Below are 19,822 nucleotides of genomic sequence, written 5' to 3' on the forward strand. Positions count from 1 at the left end.
ACTCTGTATTTAACAGCAGTCACTTCCCCATCCTGCTTTTCTAGGATGCAATTTGAGGAGGTTGCCTGGGAGATACAGATGGCTACTTAGCATCAGAGGGAGGGAGCGAAGGAAGACCCAGATTCAGCCCTAAAAATATCCTCATCTCCAACTGAAGCAGTGGCCTCCGCAGCTCCAAAGCAGACCCAGCTGGTGGTCCTGTCATTATTAGCACCCAGCTGACCACCTTCCAAGGGGACTGCTGAGGTAGCAGGTCTGGTTCCCCTATTTGCAGCCTCCCGGTGTGCTAGAAACAAGGTTAGTGCAGAGCCTGAAGGATTTCCCCCCTCAGGAGGGGGGGTGCATTTTTCACAAAGGATGCACTGCCCCCCTTGATTTCACTATTGCCCACAGGGGTGACACTGTGAGTGTGTGGTTCCCAGGCTTTCTCTAAAGCTGACATCAAAGTGCCTTCATGTTTCAGGGGAAGAGGAAGGCAGGTCTCTACAGAGCCCAGCGACCTTGTCAAGTGATGAAAAGCGGCTGATGGGCCCCAAGCCACTTAGACAGCCAGCTATCTTTGGAGGATTTCTAAGCCAGGAAGTGGGAGCAGTGGAACCTCCCTTGGGCATACCCGCCAGTGTGTGAGAAACAAGATCATGGCAGCTTGTTCTAGCCTCTTATCATCCCGCAGCCTGTGGAAGGCACCATTGTTCCTGGATACATATACAAGTGTTCAAGGTCACCAGGAGCCAATCAGACTCATCGTACCTTCAAGTAGACTTTTCTGACAGTTTGGGGGAAGAAATGGTACCTGTCTTGGGCTTTCAGTAGGGATTATCCCTGGAGCCCCACTGCACGTTGGGGAATATATGCATGTGGCTGGAAATGTAAGAAAGCCCGTGCTGGGGTAGCTGAGAGATGATGTTCTAGGCAGAAAGTGGCACTACAGTGAGGGGTGCCAACTGCAGCAGTGGCAGCATGGGTGTGTGGAAGAACTGGGGGACACAGGACCCCACAAACAGTGGGACCTCAGCCCCAAACAGACGGAAAATGTCAACCTGTAATTTTTTAAAATTATTTTGTTTATTTTGTTTTGTTTTGTTTCGGTTTGTTTGTTTCCTAATTGGGACAGGGTCTCCTATAGTCCAGGATGGCCTCAAACTGAGTATGTAGCTAAGGATGACCTTAAACACTGAATCCTCCTGCTTCCATCTCTCAAGAACTATGAATACAGGCTTGCACTGCCATGGTTGGCCTCAACACAGATCTTCAAAGACAGCTCAATCCAAGGGCATCGTTATGGTCCTGAGAGACACAGAAGCCAAACCCTGGAACTCTCAGGGTGGGCAAGGCTGTGGTTACTGAACTCATCTGAAGCCCACTCCAGAATGTATTGCTGTAGCTGAACGGAACCTGGAGACAGATTCACACAGTGTTCACACAGTTCTCAACAGTGCTTGCTCTCCACACTTCTGCACAACAGCTAAATTGCTCAAGGAAAATCCTCGTCTCTATTCTGGTCCACAAAGGAGACTCACAGTCACCTGTCCTTCTCCCCCATCACAAATCCATCCCACAAGCATGTATGTCCTGCTTTTCCTAAGAAGAGTAATGGCCAAGCAAGAGGTCACACGTAGTCACACAGGTTCCAAGCCAAGGTGCCTGGACTGAATCCCAGTTCTACCAAGAGTGTGCCCTAAACAAGAAGCATAACTTCTCTAGGTAACAGGCGCCTCCGCTAAAAAAGGGCAACAGTACCAGGGAGATCCGTGCATGGAACAGAGGGAGATACATGGTAAGCGATGGGTACAGTTTTTTTCAGTTAATCAATTGTCCCTAAGAGGTATAGAATTTGGTAAGCAATTCTAGGTCAAAGACCTGGCTAGTTCCCAGAATCATACATGGGTATGTGTTAGAGTTCTCAGTGTATTTTGAGGTTGGTATCATTATCACCCACACTTGAGGGGTAAAAGAAGTGGAGTCCTGAACTGACATCTCCTTGGGGCCAACACACAGCTGAGGTGTGTCTGACTGTGCTCCAGTGTTGTTTACTTTTTTGATGGGTCCAATGAACTTTATTGATGGTATTCAAGAGGGTAGGGCTCCCTAAGCCCATCCTTATTTTATTCTGGGGGTCTGGCATGAAAACTGTGAGGGAGATGAACAATGTGAGAGTTTGTTGGACAGGAACTTCTCAGCAGCCAGGGCCTCTCTCTTGCTCCAGTCCAGGGTGAGCTTCTTGCTCCTTGAAGGCTATGTAGGCCATTAGGTCTACCACCCTGTTGCTGTAGCCCAATTCATCATCGTCATACCAGGAAATGAGCTTTATGAAGTTGTCATTGAGAGCAATGTCAGCCCCAGCATCAAAGGTGGAAGAGTCAGAGTCACTGTTGAAGTATCAGGAGACAACCTGGTCTTTGGTGTAGCCCAGGATGCCCTTTAGTGTGCCCTTGGAAGCCTGCTTCACCACTTTTTTGATGTCTTCATACTTGACAGCTTTCTCCAGGCGACATGTCATATCCACGATGGACACACTGGGGGGTAGAAACAGGGAAGGTCATGCCAGTGAGATTCCTGTTCAGCTCAGGGATGACCTTGCCCACAGCCTTGACAGCACCAGTGGATGCAGGGATGACGTTCCAAGCAGCCCCACAGCCATCATGCCACAGCTTCCTGGAGGGGCCATCCACAGTCTTCTGGGTGGCTGTGATGTTATGGACTGTGGTTATGAGTCCTTCCACAATACCAAAGTTGTCATGGATGACCTTGTGGGAGGGGGGGCTAAACAGTTGGTGGTAGAGGATGCATTGCTGACAATCTTGAGGGAGTTGTTTTACTTGTCATGGTTCACACCCATCACAAACGTGGGGGCATCAGCAGAAGGGGTGGAGATGATGACCCTCTTGGCCCCACCCTTCAAATGGGCCCCAGCCTTCTCCATGGTGGTGAAGATGCCAGTAGACTCCACAACATACTCGGCCCATTTGATGTTGGCGGGATCTCCCTCCTGGAAGATGGTGACGGCCTTCCAGTTAATGACAAGCTTCCCATTCTCAGCCTTGACTGTGCATTTGAACTTGTCATGGGTAGAGTCATACTGGAATGTGTAGACCATGCAGTTGAGGTCAATGAAGAGGTCTTTATGGCAACAATGTCCACTTTGCCAGAAGTGACAGCAGCCCTGGTAACCAGGTGTCCAATATGGCCAAATTCGTTCACTCTAACCTTCACCATTGTATCTCAGAAGCGAGGCTGGCACTGCATGAAGAGATGCAGCTGTCTCTAGAACAGGGAGGAGCAGAAAGCCTGTTTACTTTTTAAAATCTTTATGCACCTGTGAATGTACGGTGGAATGCTGCTGCAGGTGCCATGGCACGGTGCAAATTGGGAGATAACCTCAGGTGCCCATCCCGGCCTTCTACCTTGTTTGAAACAAGGTCTCTTGTTGAATGCTGTGTATACCAGGCCAGCTGGCCTGTGAGCTTCTGGGCTCCTCCTGTCTGCTTCCTGTTTCCTGATAGGAATGCTAGGTCATAGAGATATGCTTCTGTGTCTAGCAGTATGGGGGCTCTGGGGATCTGAACTCAGGTCTTCACACTTGTCTGGCAACAGTGAACCACCTCCCACAATGCACAATTTTATATGGATATTATAGATCTAACTCAAATGCTCATGCCTTGCAAGGTAAGCTCTTCATCAATTGAGCCATCTCTATTTGGAGATTAGTATGTGCATACATGTTCGCGCGCGCGCGTGTGTGTGTGTGTGTGTGTGTGTGTGTGTGTGTGTGTGTGTGTTGACTTTTGTGTGTTTGTTTGAGACAGAGTCTCACTCTACACCCATACTGGCTAGAACTATGTATTCCAGATTGACTACAAACTTGTGGCAATCTTTCCTGCCTCATCTTTCCCAGTGCTTGGATGACAGGCATGAGTCACTGTGCCCATGCGGCCATATCATTTCTGATTTTCTTTGTTTCCCAGCTGCCATGCAGTGAGGAGGCCTCAGTGCTGCATGCCCCCACCATGTTATAGTGTGCAGCCACAGACCCAAAGAAACAAGGCCAAGCAGTCAGACTGAAATCATGAGCCCTAACAAACCTTTCCCCCTTGTAAGTGTAAGTCTCGGGTGTTTTCTCACAGTCATAGAAAGCTGCCTATCATGCTGCTCATCTGGGCTCCCACGATCAAGCCTCCTGAGAAGAATCAGTAAAGCATTCACCATGGTCACCCCAGTCACCAGAAGTAAGTGCACATCGCTTAAACAGTAACCAGTATTCAGTGGGGGATTAAAAATGTTTGCTGGAGGACTAAACAAGGAAACAACTTCTTCCCATGGCCCCCGTCACTGCCCTAAAAAGACGGATTTTCTGAAATGTAGTAAAATAAAGAAAACAAGTAAGAGGACTAAGGATGTAGGTCTGCCGTAGTGTTTGTCTGGAATGCATAAAGCCCCAGAACTGGAAGTAAGTGCACCACTAAATGAGGTGTTTGTAGCCCTATATGCTGATTCTCTATGGCCTGGACTATACCCACAGCTCTGAACTGTGTGGTCTCTCAGAATAAATGCATGCTTCTGACATCCAAAATATCATGTCACTCTGACACCCTCCCTCGTGATCCATTCTGCATTCCTGTTCCACCCACACACCGGCATCCCAGATAAGCCTTTGGTGAATTTTGTAATGGATAAATATTTTTAAACTGCAGTAAGTTCTGTCCTGGCTGCTTCCCTCCTAATCTGTCTCCTGGTGCAGTTTGATGGCAACAGACTCCTTAGGGAAGCCCAGACTCTGGGGGGAGGGGGGGTTCAGGGAGGGGCTGCCCTTTCATTATTGGATCAATGTGGCCTTCAGGAGGTGTCCATTGCAAGAATTTCCTCACAGAGCTTGGTCCTCAACAAGAAAAGCCCAAGCCTTTGCCAGGGCTGTAGCTCAGTGGCAGAGTGACTGTTGTCCATGCTTGAGCCCCAACCCCACCCTGTTTCTGTACCACAGAATGGGGGGGGGGAGACAGAGACAGGGGAACATCAGTTGCTTTTTTTTCTTTCTATGACAAAAAAAAAACCTATAAAAGCAACTTAAGAAAGAAACACTTTATGTTGGGTCCCGGCTTAAGAAGGTTACAGTCAATCATGGAATGAAAGGCATGGCAGCAGGAGTTTGGGTCACAGGTGTTCAATTGCATCCACAGTCCGGAAGGAAGCAGAGTAAACAGGAAGTAGAGTCCCCAGCGACCATCAACAAGACTCCACCTTCTAAAGGTTCCATAACTTTTCAAAACAGCACCACCAGCTGGAGACCCAGTTTTCAAATGCATGAGTCTATGGGAGACATATGTATTCAAAGCATAACATTAGGCTATGCTCCAACTAGAGAAGGAAGAATAACAGGTTGGCTGGCCCGAGGGCAGGAGCACATTAGAATGGGTTGGGAGAAGCTTCCAGTGGTTGACTTCTTCTGCACAGGTAGTTCTTTGGGACAGAATGAGACAAAAAGTCATTCTCTGCAGGTCCATCACTCAGCGTCCTCCTCAGTCAGCAACTGGGAGGAAATCAAAGAAGCAATGGAGTAAGGACTGCCCCAGGTGTGTGCCCAAGTTACAAGATCCTAGAACAAAGCAGAAGGCACTGGCTACAGAAGTCTCCAAAGAGCATGAGAGGCCATGTTGCTATTTCTCCAAGGACTTGGGGCAGGGGTGGGGTTGGGGTTGTTGTCTTGGAATAAGGCTGTAGCTATCCTTTGGAGGCAGGCAAGTTCATGCCACAGGGCTTCTCTCTGTCCAGACAGAGAAGAATGGGGCCTGGAAGCCAAACAGGGTCCAGCTTGAGTTGGTATCTTGAATCTGGTTGCATGATCTAGTCATGTAGAATGGGTATGACACCCTGTTTAATGTGGGGATCAGCTAAGATGAAACGCAAAATCCACCAAGCCTGGCATGGGTAAGACCGCTATTTTTGTGAGCATGATAAAATATATATTTTTAAAAATCCACCCCCATTTCAAAGCACAATACCCAGGAGCATGTCATAAATCCATGAGGTTGCCCAGCCTTAAAAACTCTTATCTAGTTCCAGAACATTTCTATCACCCCGGGAGGAAACTCCACCCTGTGGAGTAGTTGCTCCCCTGCCCCCTTCCTCCCAGTATCTAACATCTGACAATCTGCCTTCTGGGTTAATGGAAAATCACTACATTTTGTCCAGTTTTGTATTTTCCTGGTAGCTTTAATCGCAGTCGTATTTCTCGTTGGGCAAACAAAATTAGGCTAAAAAAAAAAGACAAACAGGTAAATAATAACAACACTTAAAACCAAACATGCAGAAGTCGTTTCACAAATTCCCTTGTGGGACTGCACTGCCTCTCACCATTAAACTTTTTTGTTTTCTGACAGGTCTCATTTAGCCCAGGCTGACCTTGAACTTGCTATCTAGGTAACGGTGGTTTGAACTCCCAGTATTCCTGCCTCTACCAAGGACTTGGATGACAGGAGTGCATCACATCTGGCTCAAACATCCTCCGTATTTCCTCTGCATTCTCCATCTTGTTCACTGGAAATCCTATAGCCTAGCTCTTGCTAGAGTGAGAGCCCCTCCCTAGTAGCTAAAATCCATGTTCTAGTTCCAGCTTCTGCCCCTTCGTTTCTTTGCACTGTAGACAGCACCTGCCGCCCTCTGTCCTCTCCCTTGTCCACACAGGCTCCTGGCTTCCTAATCCCCTCCTCCATCTCTCCCCCAGGGACCATGCCTATGACCCTGCTTCCTCAGTTGTCTGGACACTGGTGACTTCTAGTTCTTTCCCAGTTCTATGGATTGCACATTGCCCCTGCTAATCTTCAAGACATCTAGGTGTTTTAAAATATCTTCCCAAACTGGTGTGTGGCAAGTCTAAGCCCCAGTGTGATAGTTTGAAGGTGGAACTGTTGGAGGTTACTAAATTATGAATAGGCTGATGTCACTATCAGAGAAGTGAGTTTGTTGCCTCAAGGCTGGGATGTTACACAAGTTCGGCCCCTCTGCTTGCTCTAACCCTTCTACCTTCGGCCTGGGGATAAAGGCAAGAAGGTCCTTGCCCAGTGCTGGCTCCTTGATCTTGAACTTCTCAGCCTCCAGAAATTCGAGAATAAATTTCTTGTCTTTACCAAGTACCCAGCTTGGCATCTCCTAGTATAGCAATACAGATGCACTGAGACAAGATTTCAAAGTTGGCATTCAAATTGGATCTACCAGTACCTGCTTGTCTACAAACTCAAGTTTCCCACCATCTATGGATCCTCTCTTCAAACTTTTCTTTCTATTAAGGTAACCAACCCTATCAACTATAATTCACAAAACACTCCTTCCTGCTTATCTACCTGGGGTTCCATTGTCTCAGAACCCCAGAATCTCTTCCCTGAATGACCTCAGTCATCTGTTCTTTTTATTCTCAATATCCTTCCTATAACTGTCAAGAATTACATCTTTAAAACTTTTTAAATTTATGTGTCCATGTATTTTGCCTGCATGAATGTCTATGCACCACAGGTATGTAGTGCCTGCAGAGGCCAGAAGAGGACATGAATCCTCTAGAACTGGAGTTACACACGATTCTGAGCAGCCCTGTATGTGCTGGAAATCGAACCTGGCTTCTCTGAAAGAGTGCATTCTTATCTGCTATACCATCTCTCAAGCCCCAAGAACTGCATCTTAAGGGCTGGGGAGATGGCTCAGTGGGTAAAAGCTCCTGCCTGATGATCTGAGTTTGAACCTCAGGACCAATATGGTAGAAGGAAAGAACCCACTTCTAAAAGTTGTTCTCTGACCTCCACACAAATCCTGGGGCAAGCACCTCACCCCCTCATAAAAACAAACAAACAACAAACAAATGTAATTTTTAAAAATTTTAAAGACTTTATTTATTATGTATACAGCATTCTGTCTGCAAATATGCTTGCAGGCCTGAAGAGGGCACCAGATCTCATTATGGATGGTTGTGAGCCACCTTGTGGTTGCTGGGAATTGAACTCAGGACCTCTGGAAGAACAGCCAGTGTTCTTAACCTCTGAGCCATCTCTCCAGCCCCGTCATTTAAAAATTTTAAGGAGTTATACATTAAAATGCGAAAGTGATTGGGTGTGGTGGCACACCCCCTCAATCTCAGCAGTAAGGGACAAGAGGGTCATGAATTCAGGGCCTACCTGTGCTATAGTAAATTGGAGGCCTGACTGACCTACATGAGACCCTGTCTTTATAAAAAGAAAAGGTAGGGGCTGGAGACATGACTCAGCAGTTAAGAGCACTGGCTGCTCTTCAGAGGGTCCAGGTTCAATTCCCAGCACCCACATGGCAGCTCACAACTGTCTGTAACTCCTGACACCCTTACACACACATACATGCAGGCAACGCCCATTTCTTTATGTGCAACATCAATGCACTTAAAAAGGAAAAGCAAAATAGAGCTGATGGTGGTTGCATTTAAATGGGTCTACTCCCAGAAAACAGTTGTGGTCCAGGAAGAAGCCAGTAGCCATTTCTACTCGGCCCAGGAATGGGCTCAGACCAAGTCAGAGCCTATGAAGTTTTTCTGGACTTTCGTTTGAGCTCCAAGGACACCAGACCTCTTGAACTGGTTATAAAGAAGGAAGACACAGAAGCAAGGCTATGACTTTTTGCAACAACCATAGTGAGCCAGGACTACAGCCACCTAGAGAAAGAGGAAGCTTCCCGTCACTTTCACAAAGATTGTCTGTTTTTAATACATATGGGTATTTTGCCTGAATGTATGTATATCTACTATATGCATGCAGTGCCTAGAGAGACCAGAAGAGGTCACTGGATGCCCCAGAACTGGGGTTACACATAGTTATAAGCTGCCATGTGGGAGCTGGGAATTGAACCTGGGTCCTCTGGAAAAGCAGCAGATGCTGTTAAGCACTGAATCATCTCTCCAGAGCCTCTCAAGATCCTTCCATTCAAAGCTATATACCCCTCCTCTGTTGTTTAAATGTGATTCGATATATAACACCCAGTTTCCTGGTTGCTTTTGTACCTGAAATAATCTAGGATGGATTGTGTAATTCCTTTGAGGAGGTGAGACAGTGTCTAGCTAAGTAGTGCAGGCTGGCTTCAGACTTGTAGTGATCCTCCTGCCTCAGGCTTCCAGTCGCTAGGATTATAGGTATGCATAACCAGTCTTGACTGGCTTTATGCCACTTGCAAACCAAACTTGCTAGTTATTATCAGCATTGAAGCCCATGTTTCCCCAGTTTACTGAACATCACCTGGGGAATTAAAACACCCAAATGTCAATTCAGCCATAACATCTGGGAATGGATCAAGTATCAGCGAATAAAAAATTAATTTTGAGACAGGGTCTCATGTGACCCAGGCTAGCTTTGAACTCACTATGTAATCAAGGATGACCTTGGACTCCAGATTGTCCCTTCCCAAATCCTGGAATTTCAGAAATGGCCACTATAGGAGATTCTAGTGCACAGCAGAATTTGGGAAACACTGCTACAAGCCAAGTAAGCTGCCGCCTCTGGGTTCCCTCACTCCCCACCCTTCTCAGCCTCCACCACTGTTCCACTGGGAGCATCAGAAAGGCTGATGCATGACCCGCCTTGCCCAAGATAGAACCTGAAACAGTGTGAGCTTATGAGAAAACATGTAAGAGACAGGGCCATATCATATTCTTGAACAATTTTCTTTCAAGGTACTTTGTCCTGGATACCAGGTGTAAGAGAGGCCAAAAAAAAAAAAACCAAAAAACAAAAACAAAACAAACAAACAAACAAAAAAACAAAAAGAGGGGCAACCTCTGCAGCCAAACTCCACGTCCAGGGAAAATACTCAACTGCCTAGTGCCTCCCTTCCCTCCTCTATGAGATATAAATGGCAGTGGGGTAAGCAAGATCTCATAAATTAATCCATGTCAAATTCATCAAACGCAGTGATGTCAGCATCTCCATTCAGCCATTCCTAAAGATGAGTCTGACACCCTTGTGCTCCCTGAGTTAGCCAAGTGATCAGGAAGTGAGCCAGTATGGGGAATGATGGCTCTCTAGACCCCTCTCTTGGTGGAGGGGGATATGGAAGGAAAGAAACGGAACAAGGAGAGTCTTGAGTGTCGTAGGTTCTGGGCCACCTTCCGCCAAGCGTGGTCCGATGGAGAAAGGGCTGGCCCAGGAAGAGGCTGAGCTGAGGAGAGCTGGAGAGTCAACAGAGACTACCCACAGACGGGAAGGAAGGAGAGGAGGCAGGAGGAGCCTTGGACCAGAGAGGCTGGATCTCCCTGGGTGATGGAGGAATGGGCAGTAAGGAGTGGATGGCCGTGTGTTCACCTCAGCGCACCCCTGGGGGCCTGTTTGCTTTGGGCCCAGTTTATTAATTGAAGTGAGTTGTGGTTGGTGACTGGGGTTGACTCAGGGAAGCAGAGCAAAGACTTGTAAAGTCCTGGGCTTCTGCAGGCCTTGCCCCTCCCACAATGCCAACAGGGCAGGGCAGGTGCTTTCAGCCACCTGAGCAGAGCCTAGCAGCTGGAGCACAGCCAGCTGTGGGCTTATTGTTTTGCATTATTCATCAGAGAGAACTTGTTTTTATTTTATGTGAGGTCTTCTTGCCCCAGGAGAAAGGAAAACACTTCTTTATTAATAACACTACTTTTTTTTTTTCAAGACAGGATCTTGCTTTGTAGACCAGGCCAGGAGTACAAAGCATCCTGAGCGCTGGGATGACAGGCATGCGGCGCCATGCAATACCACCACCTTATGACAGGGCTCACTCACTGGAGCAGGCCCACACCTGTACGGTCCTTTCGTCGAAAGCAAACACACGTGCACACACACTTGTCGGCAGGCTCGGGAGCCAGCCTCCAGGGCCCTTTTTCTTCCTAGATGGCACCATCTAGGCTCTGAGCAAGCTCCTGGCTAATGCTAAGGCTGTTCCTGAGAAACCCCTCCTCTCTGGCTCTGTTCTCTGCCTGCCTCTTTCTTCCCTCCCGCCGGCCACCAACATGTGTTTACTGAGCTCCTCCAGCAGACAGGGAGGCCTGTGGGTGCAGTGAAGAGATAAACACAGCTTGATTAAAGCAAACCCAACAGAGATGAACCAAGCCGAACCAAGCCTTGCCCCTCTCTCTGTACATGTGAAATTTTGCAGAAAAACACAAGCATCCCTCAGTTCCATGGCCAGGAGCCCCTCGGGGACCCAAATCTGTGGATGCTCAAGTGTCTTATATACAATGATGGGAATATGTTTGCCTATAACCTACGCACATCCTCTTGCTGTATTTATTATATTTATTGTGGCTGGGTCTAATGTAACCCAGGCTGGTCTCAAATGCTATGTAGCTGAAGATGACACTGAACTCCTCCTGATTCTCTTTCTTCTGCCTCCTGGACCCAGCTGTGTGTGTGTGTGTGTGTGTGTGTGTAGTAGGCCAGATGTCACCTTGCCTTCTGAAACAGGGGCTGTCACTGAACCAGGTGCTCACTGATTCTGAGCCAGACTGGCTGACTGGAGAGACCCAGGGATCCTCCTGTCTTCATCCCCCTTCCAGGGCTGGGATGGCAGGTGCAAGACACCGCTAAGGAGCCTCAGTGAGGCCCTCATGCCTGCGCCACACTCACTTTACCGACTGTGCCATCTCTGCAGCTCTCAGCCCACTTTGGTTGTTGTTTCGGAGATAATCTGAGACAAGATCTTCCTCTATAGTCTAAGCTGGCCTGGAACTCATGGCAGTCCCCCTGCCTAACCCTCTTGGGTGCTCGATCAAAATGTGCCTGCTTTCTGCATTTTAAGGCATTGTTAGGTTAATTACAATACTCAATGCAAAGTTATGGCCTGTAACCACTGCTCTACTGTGTTATTTGAGACATAACGATGGTGGAGGGAGACTATGTGTATTCAGAACAAAAGAATTAACATTTATTTTATTTTTGATTAAGTATCTGTTCTGAGTATATGCGCATGTACACCTGAAGTGGGCACTGGGAACAGAGCTCTGATCCTTTGCAAAAGCAGCAAATACTCTTAACTGCTGAGCTATCGCTTCAGCTTCCTCAGGAAAATAGCCAGCCAGAAGATAAATTATGTATGTGTCATATAGATGGAATATATATATATATGGATATATATATTCCATCCCCAAATGGTTGAATCTGTGATATCAGACTGAATGATTGTTCACCCAAAACAGCTTTCTTGGCTGCAGGTTGTGTCGCCTTTTTTTTTTTTTTTTTTTTCTGGAGCTTAGGACCGAACCCAGGGCCTGATGCTTGCTAGGCAAGTGCTCTACCACTGAACTAAATCCCCACCCGCTGCAGGTTATATTCTAATTGCCTCTCACTTAATTCACCAGGCTTCCTGCCTTCCAGCACTTTCCAGATGTTCCCTCTGATGCACCTGTCAAGCTGCAAGCTGCCCTCCAGCCCCACAACATACCACACCCTCCCACATTCTAGACCTTGACTCACCCCACCCTCTTATCCTTTTGCAAACTCCTATCCACCCTTCAAGGCCACTCTATGCTTGTCCAGTTCCTACACACTGGGCAGAAGGAAAGCTTCCTTCCACTGTGATATCCTTAAGGCTTTCAAATATACTTCAGTTTAGCATGAATCCTAGTGTGGCCATTTTCCTGTTTCTTTTATTGGGGAAGGACAAACCTTAATGATTTTATTTTCTCTATGCATGATTTACAGATAGCGATGGAAAAATGATTGTGAAGTGGCGTGCATAAAACATTTCTGCCTTTTGCCCTCCAGTTCATAACCAGCTCTTCAGAGAATACAAGAGGCCAAGGACACAGGGAGAGTTTTTCTAATATTTCTAACATAAGGCAATAAAGTAGACACAACTCATACAATGCCATACAGCTTCACAGCTCCGACCACATGCGACATTCACTGTGGATACTTTTCTTTTAATGACATAAGCATCCCTGGCATGGTGGTGGAGGCCTGTAGTCCCATTGTTCAGGCAAGAGAATCAAGGCCAACCTGGGCTATGTGAAACCCAAAATAAAATGAAATTAAATCAATAGACACAAACATGGCAGTGGATGTGTACTCTGCACCTGAGGCATCCATGCCTTACCTTCCAACTGGGTATTTGTCATGTTGGTACGGGTGTTAGTATCTGTCCTCAGAAGTAGTCATTCTAAACCTTTTCTAGCGTTCTTCGGGCTTTTAGACGTCATGGTATGCACAGAATCACTAACTGCTTTGCCTCTCCCTACAGTCCAGGTGGCTACCAGCTTACTTTTGAGCTCTTTGCTCTATCTCACTCTCTCTGGTCTACTCTTGCACTAACCTTTAACATCGGGGCCTTGATGGCTGCCAGTGTAAGCCTCTCCTTGCTCTTCAAAATCACATAAGCTTCTCCCTCTTCTGGAGCCTCAGCACAGCGAAAGGGGAGAGGGTCCTCACTCTGCAAGTGAGAACAATGGCTCAGACCCCTGAAGCCACTCATCCCATCACAGCCATACAACTTGTCTCCCATAGGATTGTGACCTGGGATCTACAGACCTGTGACTGTGGGATCTAGCCTGTTGCTGCTTATTATGAAAGAGAGGAAAGGAGGGAGGGAGAAGGAGGAGAAAGAGGGGCAGGAGAGATAGTGCTAGGAAGAGAGGGGACAATGGACTAGGAGAGCAAGATGGGAGGAGTGGAGAAGGGGAGGTTGTGGGAATTGGAAACCCCAGGCCTGTCACAGAAAGGGAGACACCCTTTCTTTCCCAGGCTCTACAGCTTCCAGTGTTCTTGTCTGTGTCCAGGGTAATTCTGCGTCCAGGGGAGGAGAGTGTGGGGAGGGAAGAAGAGGAGGAAAAAGAAAAGGCAGAGGAAGAGGAGGAGGGGAAGGAAGAGAGGAGGAGGAAGAGGAGGGGACAACTACAGCCACTTTCAGCTTAGGATCCTCCCTAAAGGCAGACGGAGTTCTTTGAAGCCTGGTGGGTGGGGGCAGGTGAGAATCCTGAGATCAACGACCTTTGGGGGTCCCAGGGCTTAGTGATGGGAACAGAAAAGACACAACAGCCCTGTGATCCTCTGCAACCTGCAGAGGGACTTGGTTCAAGACCGGAGGAAATACTAGAGTTAGAGAGTAGGGTTTGGTAAACACCAATAAAAATGCATCTTTCCCAGAATCTCTGCAGGCTACCTGTGGGGTGATTTGCTCTGTTGAAGTGTTCTCTTGCATGCCTGTGCTAGGGAGAAACAATGCCTGTCACCTTGATGAATCTGCAGCATTGTTCAAAGGTCATGTTTGTTCAGTGGATGGATAAGACAGGAAGGAGAACATGTGCCCAGGGTAGATCTGGGTGTGGGGAGGCCTCTGCAGGGAGAGGCTGTCATTCCTGAGCTCAGAGGTTCAGGTGAGGTGCTTGCTACAGAACATACATTACTGGGGTGTTACCTCAGCCAGGAAGGAAGCCTCTGACCCTGTGACTTTACTACCCCCCTTCCTCCCCCCTCCCTCCTGTCTCAGTTCCCAGATGCCTTCCTCTCTGAGGTGTTCCAAGAAGCCAGCTCTCCCCCAAGCTCCATGACATACCAGCTTAATTAAAATGCATTCATTTGCTCCTCCATAGGAAACAGAGCAGACAGGATGTTGGTGCCAAAGTAAGCCAAAGACCAAGTCAGTATGGGAGGTATCTGATAGTTTCCTGTCAGAATTCCCTAGCTGAAGGCCAGCCAGGACAGAACTATCAGGGCCCATGCTCTCACTGCCTTCAGGACCTGGCAGGTTTCTTGGCTGGAACTCTGACAGGAAGAGGCTCTGACATTTGTCAAGCATACTTGCCCCCAGGTGGGCAGGGCCATCTCACTTCTGAGAAGACTTCCTGTTTGAAACAGGAAGTTGTTTTGGATTCAGGAACCAGGTCTGGCCTGAATAAGGGCAAAAGATGAAGTTAGCAAGGCCTTAGGGTCCCAGCCAAATGGGATCAAGGGACTCCATTCCTTGCAGGGAAAACCATGTGTGGTGGTTTAAGACTGGCCCCCATAGGCTCATATATTTGAATTCTTAGTCACTAGGGAGTGGCACTATTTGAAAGGATTAGAAGGATTAGGAGGTGTGGCCTTGTTGGAGCTTTTTGAAAAGACACCATGTCATTGGGCGTGGGCTTTGAGGTTTCAAAAGTCAACACCAACCCATTCTCTCTCTCTCTCTCTCTCTCTCTATATATATATATATATATATATATGTGTGTGTGTGTGTGTGTGTGTGTGTGTGTGTGTGTTTCTTTCCCCCTCTGTCTCCCTCTCCCAGACTGAAGATCATGATGTAGCTCTCATCCACTGCTCCAGTGTGTCATGTGTATCACCATGCTACCTGTCACGATGATAATGGATTAAGCCTCTGAAATTGTAAGTAAGTTTCCAGTTAAATGTTTTCTTTTATAAGAGTTGCCTTGGTCATGGTGTCTTTTCAAAGCAATAGAATAGTGACTAAGACACCATGAGAATACCTGGTCACCAGACTTTGGGAGGGCTGGAGAGCAGAATTGAGGTGTTGGCCCAAGGGGGATCTTTGTCTAGAACACTATGGGCACAACCACTGATCTCCTACTGTACTGAACAGGTCACTGCTGCTGGGGCTGATCTGTGTCACTGGTACATGAACTGGGGAAAAGTTAAACAGGATAGTTGAAAACCTTCCAGCTTGTAGATAGGCTTGGCTGGGGCTGGCGGATTGACAACCTCTGCCCTCTGTTGTAGAATATTAATTTGTGTTACACATGTCTTTATGCTGCGGAACATTTGTTTTAATGACGCTGCACAGATGTGTTGCATCCTTTTATGTTGCATTTGCTTCACTCCGTAAAGCTGTGTTACTTTGCCTGTCTAAAACACCCGATTGGCTTAATAAAGAACTGAATGCCAACAGTGAGGCAGGAGAGAGAAATAGGCAGGGCTGGCAGGCAGAGAGAATAAATGGAGGGAGAAGGACATTAGAGGGAGGGAGGAACAAGAGATCAAGGAGAGGAGGACACCGGGGGCCAGCCACCCAGCCACACAACAAGACATGGAGTAAGAAGTAAAGAAAGGTATATAGGATCTTTATAAAAGTCCAGAGGCAAAAAATAGACAGGGTAATTTAAGTTAAGAAAAGGTGCCTAGAAGTAAACCAAGCTAAAGTCAGGCATTCACAAGAAAGAGTAAGCCTCCATGAGTATTTATTTGGTAGCTGGGTGGCAGGCCTCCCAAAGAGTAAAGAGTAAAAAAGAACAACCAACAACGGCCCTCCTCACTAGACTGGGACCAGGTGCAAATCTTAACTAAACCATTTTCCCCACTATGGTTTTGGCAGATGGCTTGGCTGACAGGATTGTATCTGTTCATTTCTGAGACCAGAGAACTTCATCTCCTCCCACCCACACCAAAGAGGCCTTAAAAGTCTGGGGTGTGTGTGTGTGTGTGTGTGTGTGTGTGTGTGTGTGTGTGTGTGTGTGTAGGGGCTCTCCAGGCAAAGAGGAAAAAGGTACAGGTCCACACTTACCAGGTGGCCCACCTCTTGCACTCTGCCTTCGGGAGGCAGTACTCAACATGGTCCCTGCAGAACTTTATGCCTCAATCAATGCCATTAATGTAATCTCCCATAATCCTAACCAGAGACTAACCCTGAGGTGAGCCTAAACACTATCACCCTAAGCAAGCACCCTGACAACAGAGCTACACCCCTGCTTGTATTTAAGCGTTACATTGGCCACTTACCTCATCGTTGCAAAGAATGTGACAGAGGCAACTTACAGAAGGAGAAGGGTTTTTTTGGCTCACAGTTGGAGGGTATATAGTCCATCAAGGTGGGAAAAGAGTGGCCGGTGGCCATGGTAAGAGGAGCATAGCTGATGTACAGGAATCAGAGCCCCGGCCAGAGCAGAAGCTGAACTATAGAACCCTCAAGTCGGCCTGCCCAGAGGTCTGCTGCCTCCAGCTAGATCCCACCTCCCAAATCAACACTACCAAGGGGAGGGTTCAAAGATTTGAACACGAGAGTCTGTGGGGACATTTCACCTTCAGACTGCAATTAGTATAAAGTACTCAGCAGTGGGTGGTTCGTGACTCAGCGATAGATGGCTGGAGCAGGAACAGACTACTCTGAGACATAGGCCTCAGAGCTGCCACCATGTACGACCCCTCATGACTCTCTCTAGTGGCTGATGCTTCTGCAGGCAACTGGCAGCCTGTTTCTTAGTAGAGGTGCAGCAAGGTCACATGGCAGAGGGTGGGGCTACTGGGGATAGGGAGAACCAAGTGCAATCTGCGTTTTGTCCATCGAGTGGATCTGAGGCCGTGAAGACACTGACAGGGGCTTGAGAGACATGAACAGTCCTTCTGTGTTGACTGATGTCTCGGGACAAGGCCTTGACAGGAATAATCAATGCTTTTCACTATTTTAACAACAATTTTTTTGTGTGTGGAGGAAGTAAAAGAACCATGAGAAAGCATTTTGAATGTCCAGCCCTAAGGGCCAGGGCTGGAGATCTGTGGTCTTCAAACAGTGCCCCGAGAAGCCCAGGGGCAGCGTGGGGAATGGGTGGTTTGTATAAGGGCCAAGAAAAGTGGGTCCCCACCCTACTCAGGGTAGACCTATTTTTCCTCCCTTTCTTGGAGTTTCCTTTGGAGAAGTGCAGTACGGCTTCAAAACATAATAATAATAAGATTTTGAAGTTCAGCAGACCAGACCAACATCTCAAAAACAAAACAAAAAAAAAATAAGCCCCACCAAAAAATTCCAAAACAGTCTCAGAAATGTTCACATGTCCACTATAAAGGACCTAGTAACTGAGTGTTCTGGTAAGTATTATAACCCCAAGCTGCACTTTATCCAAGGCCAATTCTGATGTTCTCTCTTCTCCGTCACTGGATTCAAGCTAGTAGGATCACTGCATCCTGGTTTCTAGGGGAAACTGAGGCAATTTTCTTAAACTAAGGGATTTTCTTAAAATATCATTGCTTCAACTTTCCCCTTCTCCAGGGTATTAGTTAATTTTCTTATTATTGTGATCAAATACCTGGCGAGAATGCTAAGCCCCAAATGGGACAGCTCTATTAATCTCCCCACTCCCTCAGCCACGCTCCAAGGCGCACAGACATCCCAGAAGAGGGGGCTGGAGGATGGGAGGAGTACTATGGTGCCATCTGGACATGGCTATTGTACTCATGAACTCAACAGCAGCTGTGGTTACCTGCACACAGGTAAGTCAGCCAGAGCTCCCCAGGCCCCACCCTTACTGGAGAGCTATTGGCAGTTGACAGTTGCTGAGCAAGGGGAGTGAGGATCCGGAAACTATCCAGCTGGAGGCAGTAGGCCTCTGGGTGGAGGAACTTGAGGGTTAAATGAAGGTTTTGGTCTGTGCTCCGCAGTTAGCACTGTGTACAAAGCAGCTGCCACTTGCTTCTGTTGCCATGGGCCATCTGCATGTTTTCCCATGTTAATGAACCATAGACCCTCAAACTGCAAGCCAAAATAAACCTGTCCCTCCTTAAATTGCTTTTGTGAGATATTTTGTCACAGCAGGGCAAATCAATCTTCTTTAAGACGTGGCCTCTGGTAGGTTTCCCAGGTTCTAGTGGGTGTACATATAACTATACTTAGTGTGTTATACCAAAAGACACCAAGTCCAGAGGGGAACCTGCTGAAAAGGATATGTGACTCCACTAGAGATCATTTCCTAAAGGTTCCACCATCTCCGAAAGCAGTGCCACCAGCTGGGGACCAGGTGCTCAAACACATCAGCCTGTGAAGAACATTTTACATATAATCCACAATGTCCCCAACAAACAGCCTTCACAGTCTTGAACTCTGAATCTCAATCCCTCATGTATCATATTATATCATGGTCCCTGTGAAGCTGGATTACCCAGAACTACAGACAATCGAGGACATCTTATTGGCAGCAAGCGGGGCTGGGTGGTGGACTCAGGGAGCAGAGCTGAGCACACCCAGTGCTACAGATGCTCCAAGGGCTGATGGAGTGTTGCCTGGGAGGAAAACTCAGTTCCGGATGATGCCCGGATTGGCTTGGAAGCTGTGTTTTCTCCTCCCTCCTCTCAGTGCGTGAGTTCCATTTCTTCCCAAGTGGGTGTTTTTAGGACATGAGCTAATTATAGCCTCTCCTAAGTCTTCTGCAGTCTGTTTCCTGTTCAAGTACTGCATTAGTCACCAGAGAAGAGTCTCCAGCAAGCCCCTGTCCCTGCCTGGTCTCAGTCACTGGGAACAGGGATGCTGGCCAGACTAGGGGCAGATCCCAGTGGGAAGATAGGAAGAGGAGGTTAGAGGCTGGCTGGGGGACACAGTGTCTCTTGTCGCCATCCTCTGTGGCCTGCAGCTCTTGCTCCTGGAGTTTGCTCGGCCTCTGGAGCCATAGAGACTGCAGAGTTTCACCCATTCAGCTGCATATTTTTGTCATTACTTGATGACCTATTTGCATCTTTGCTGGGAATTTCCTCTCCAGCCATATACGGTGATTTCACTGGCCCACAAACCAAGACTTCCAGCTGCAGCCATGCTCAAGGATCTTCCCCATAAGGTTCCATTCTTGTCTTTACTTTGGTTTGTGCAAAAACCACTTATACTCAGTCCTTCCCATGCATGACTGGTCCCAGGCACTAGCCAGTTGCATCTGACTGAAGCTCCCTGACAAGCTGAATTCTTGAGCCCACGGGTGCATGAGCAGCTCCTTCACCCAGTGAGAAGAGGGGACTCTGGTCAGGGGTTGGCAAAGCTCCACCCAAAGCCCCTTTGCTTTTGTGTCTTTGCTCCTGCTGTCTCTGGCTTAGAACGAATGCCCCGGACCATGTGTCAAGGTGGCCATTGCCAAGACTCTCCATCAGGCCACTGTGTTGGTTACTCTTCTTGA

The sequence above is a fragment of the Mesocricetus auratus genome, unplaced genomic scaffold (genome assembly GCF_017639785.1).
Source record: "Mesocricetus auratus isolate SY011 unplaced genomic scaffold, BCM_Maur_2.0 Super-Scaffold_4256, whole genome shotgun sequence".
Classification (NCBI taxonomy): Eukaryota; Metazoa; Chordata; class Mammalia; order Rodentia; family Cricetidae; genus Mesocricetus; species Mesocricetus auratus.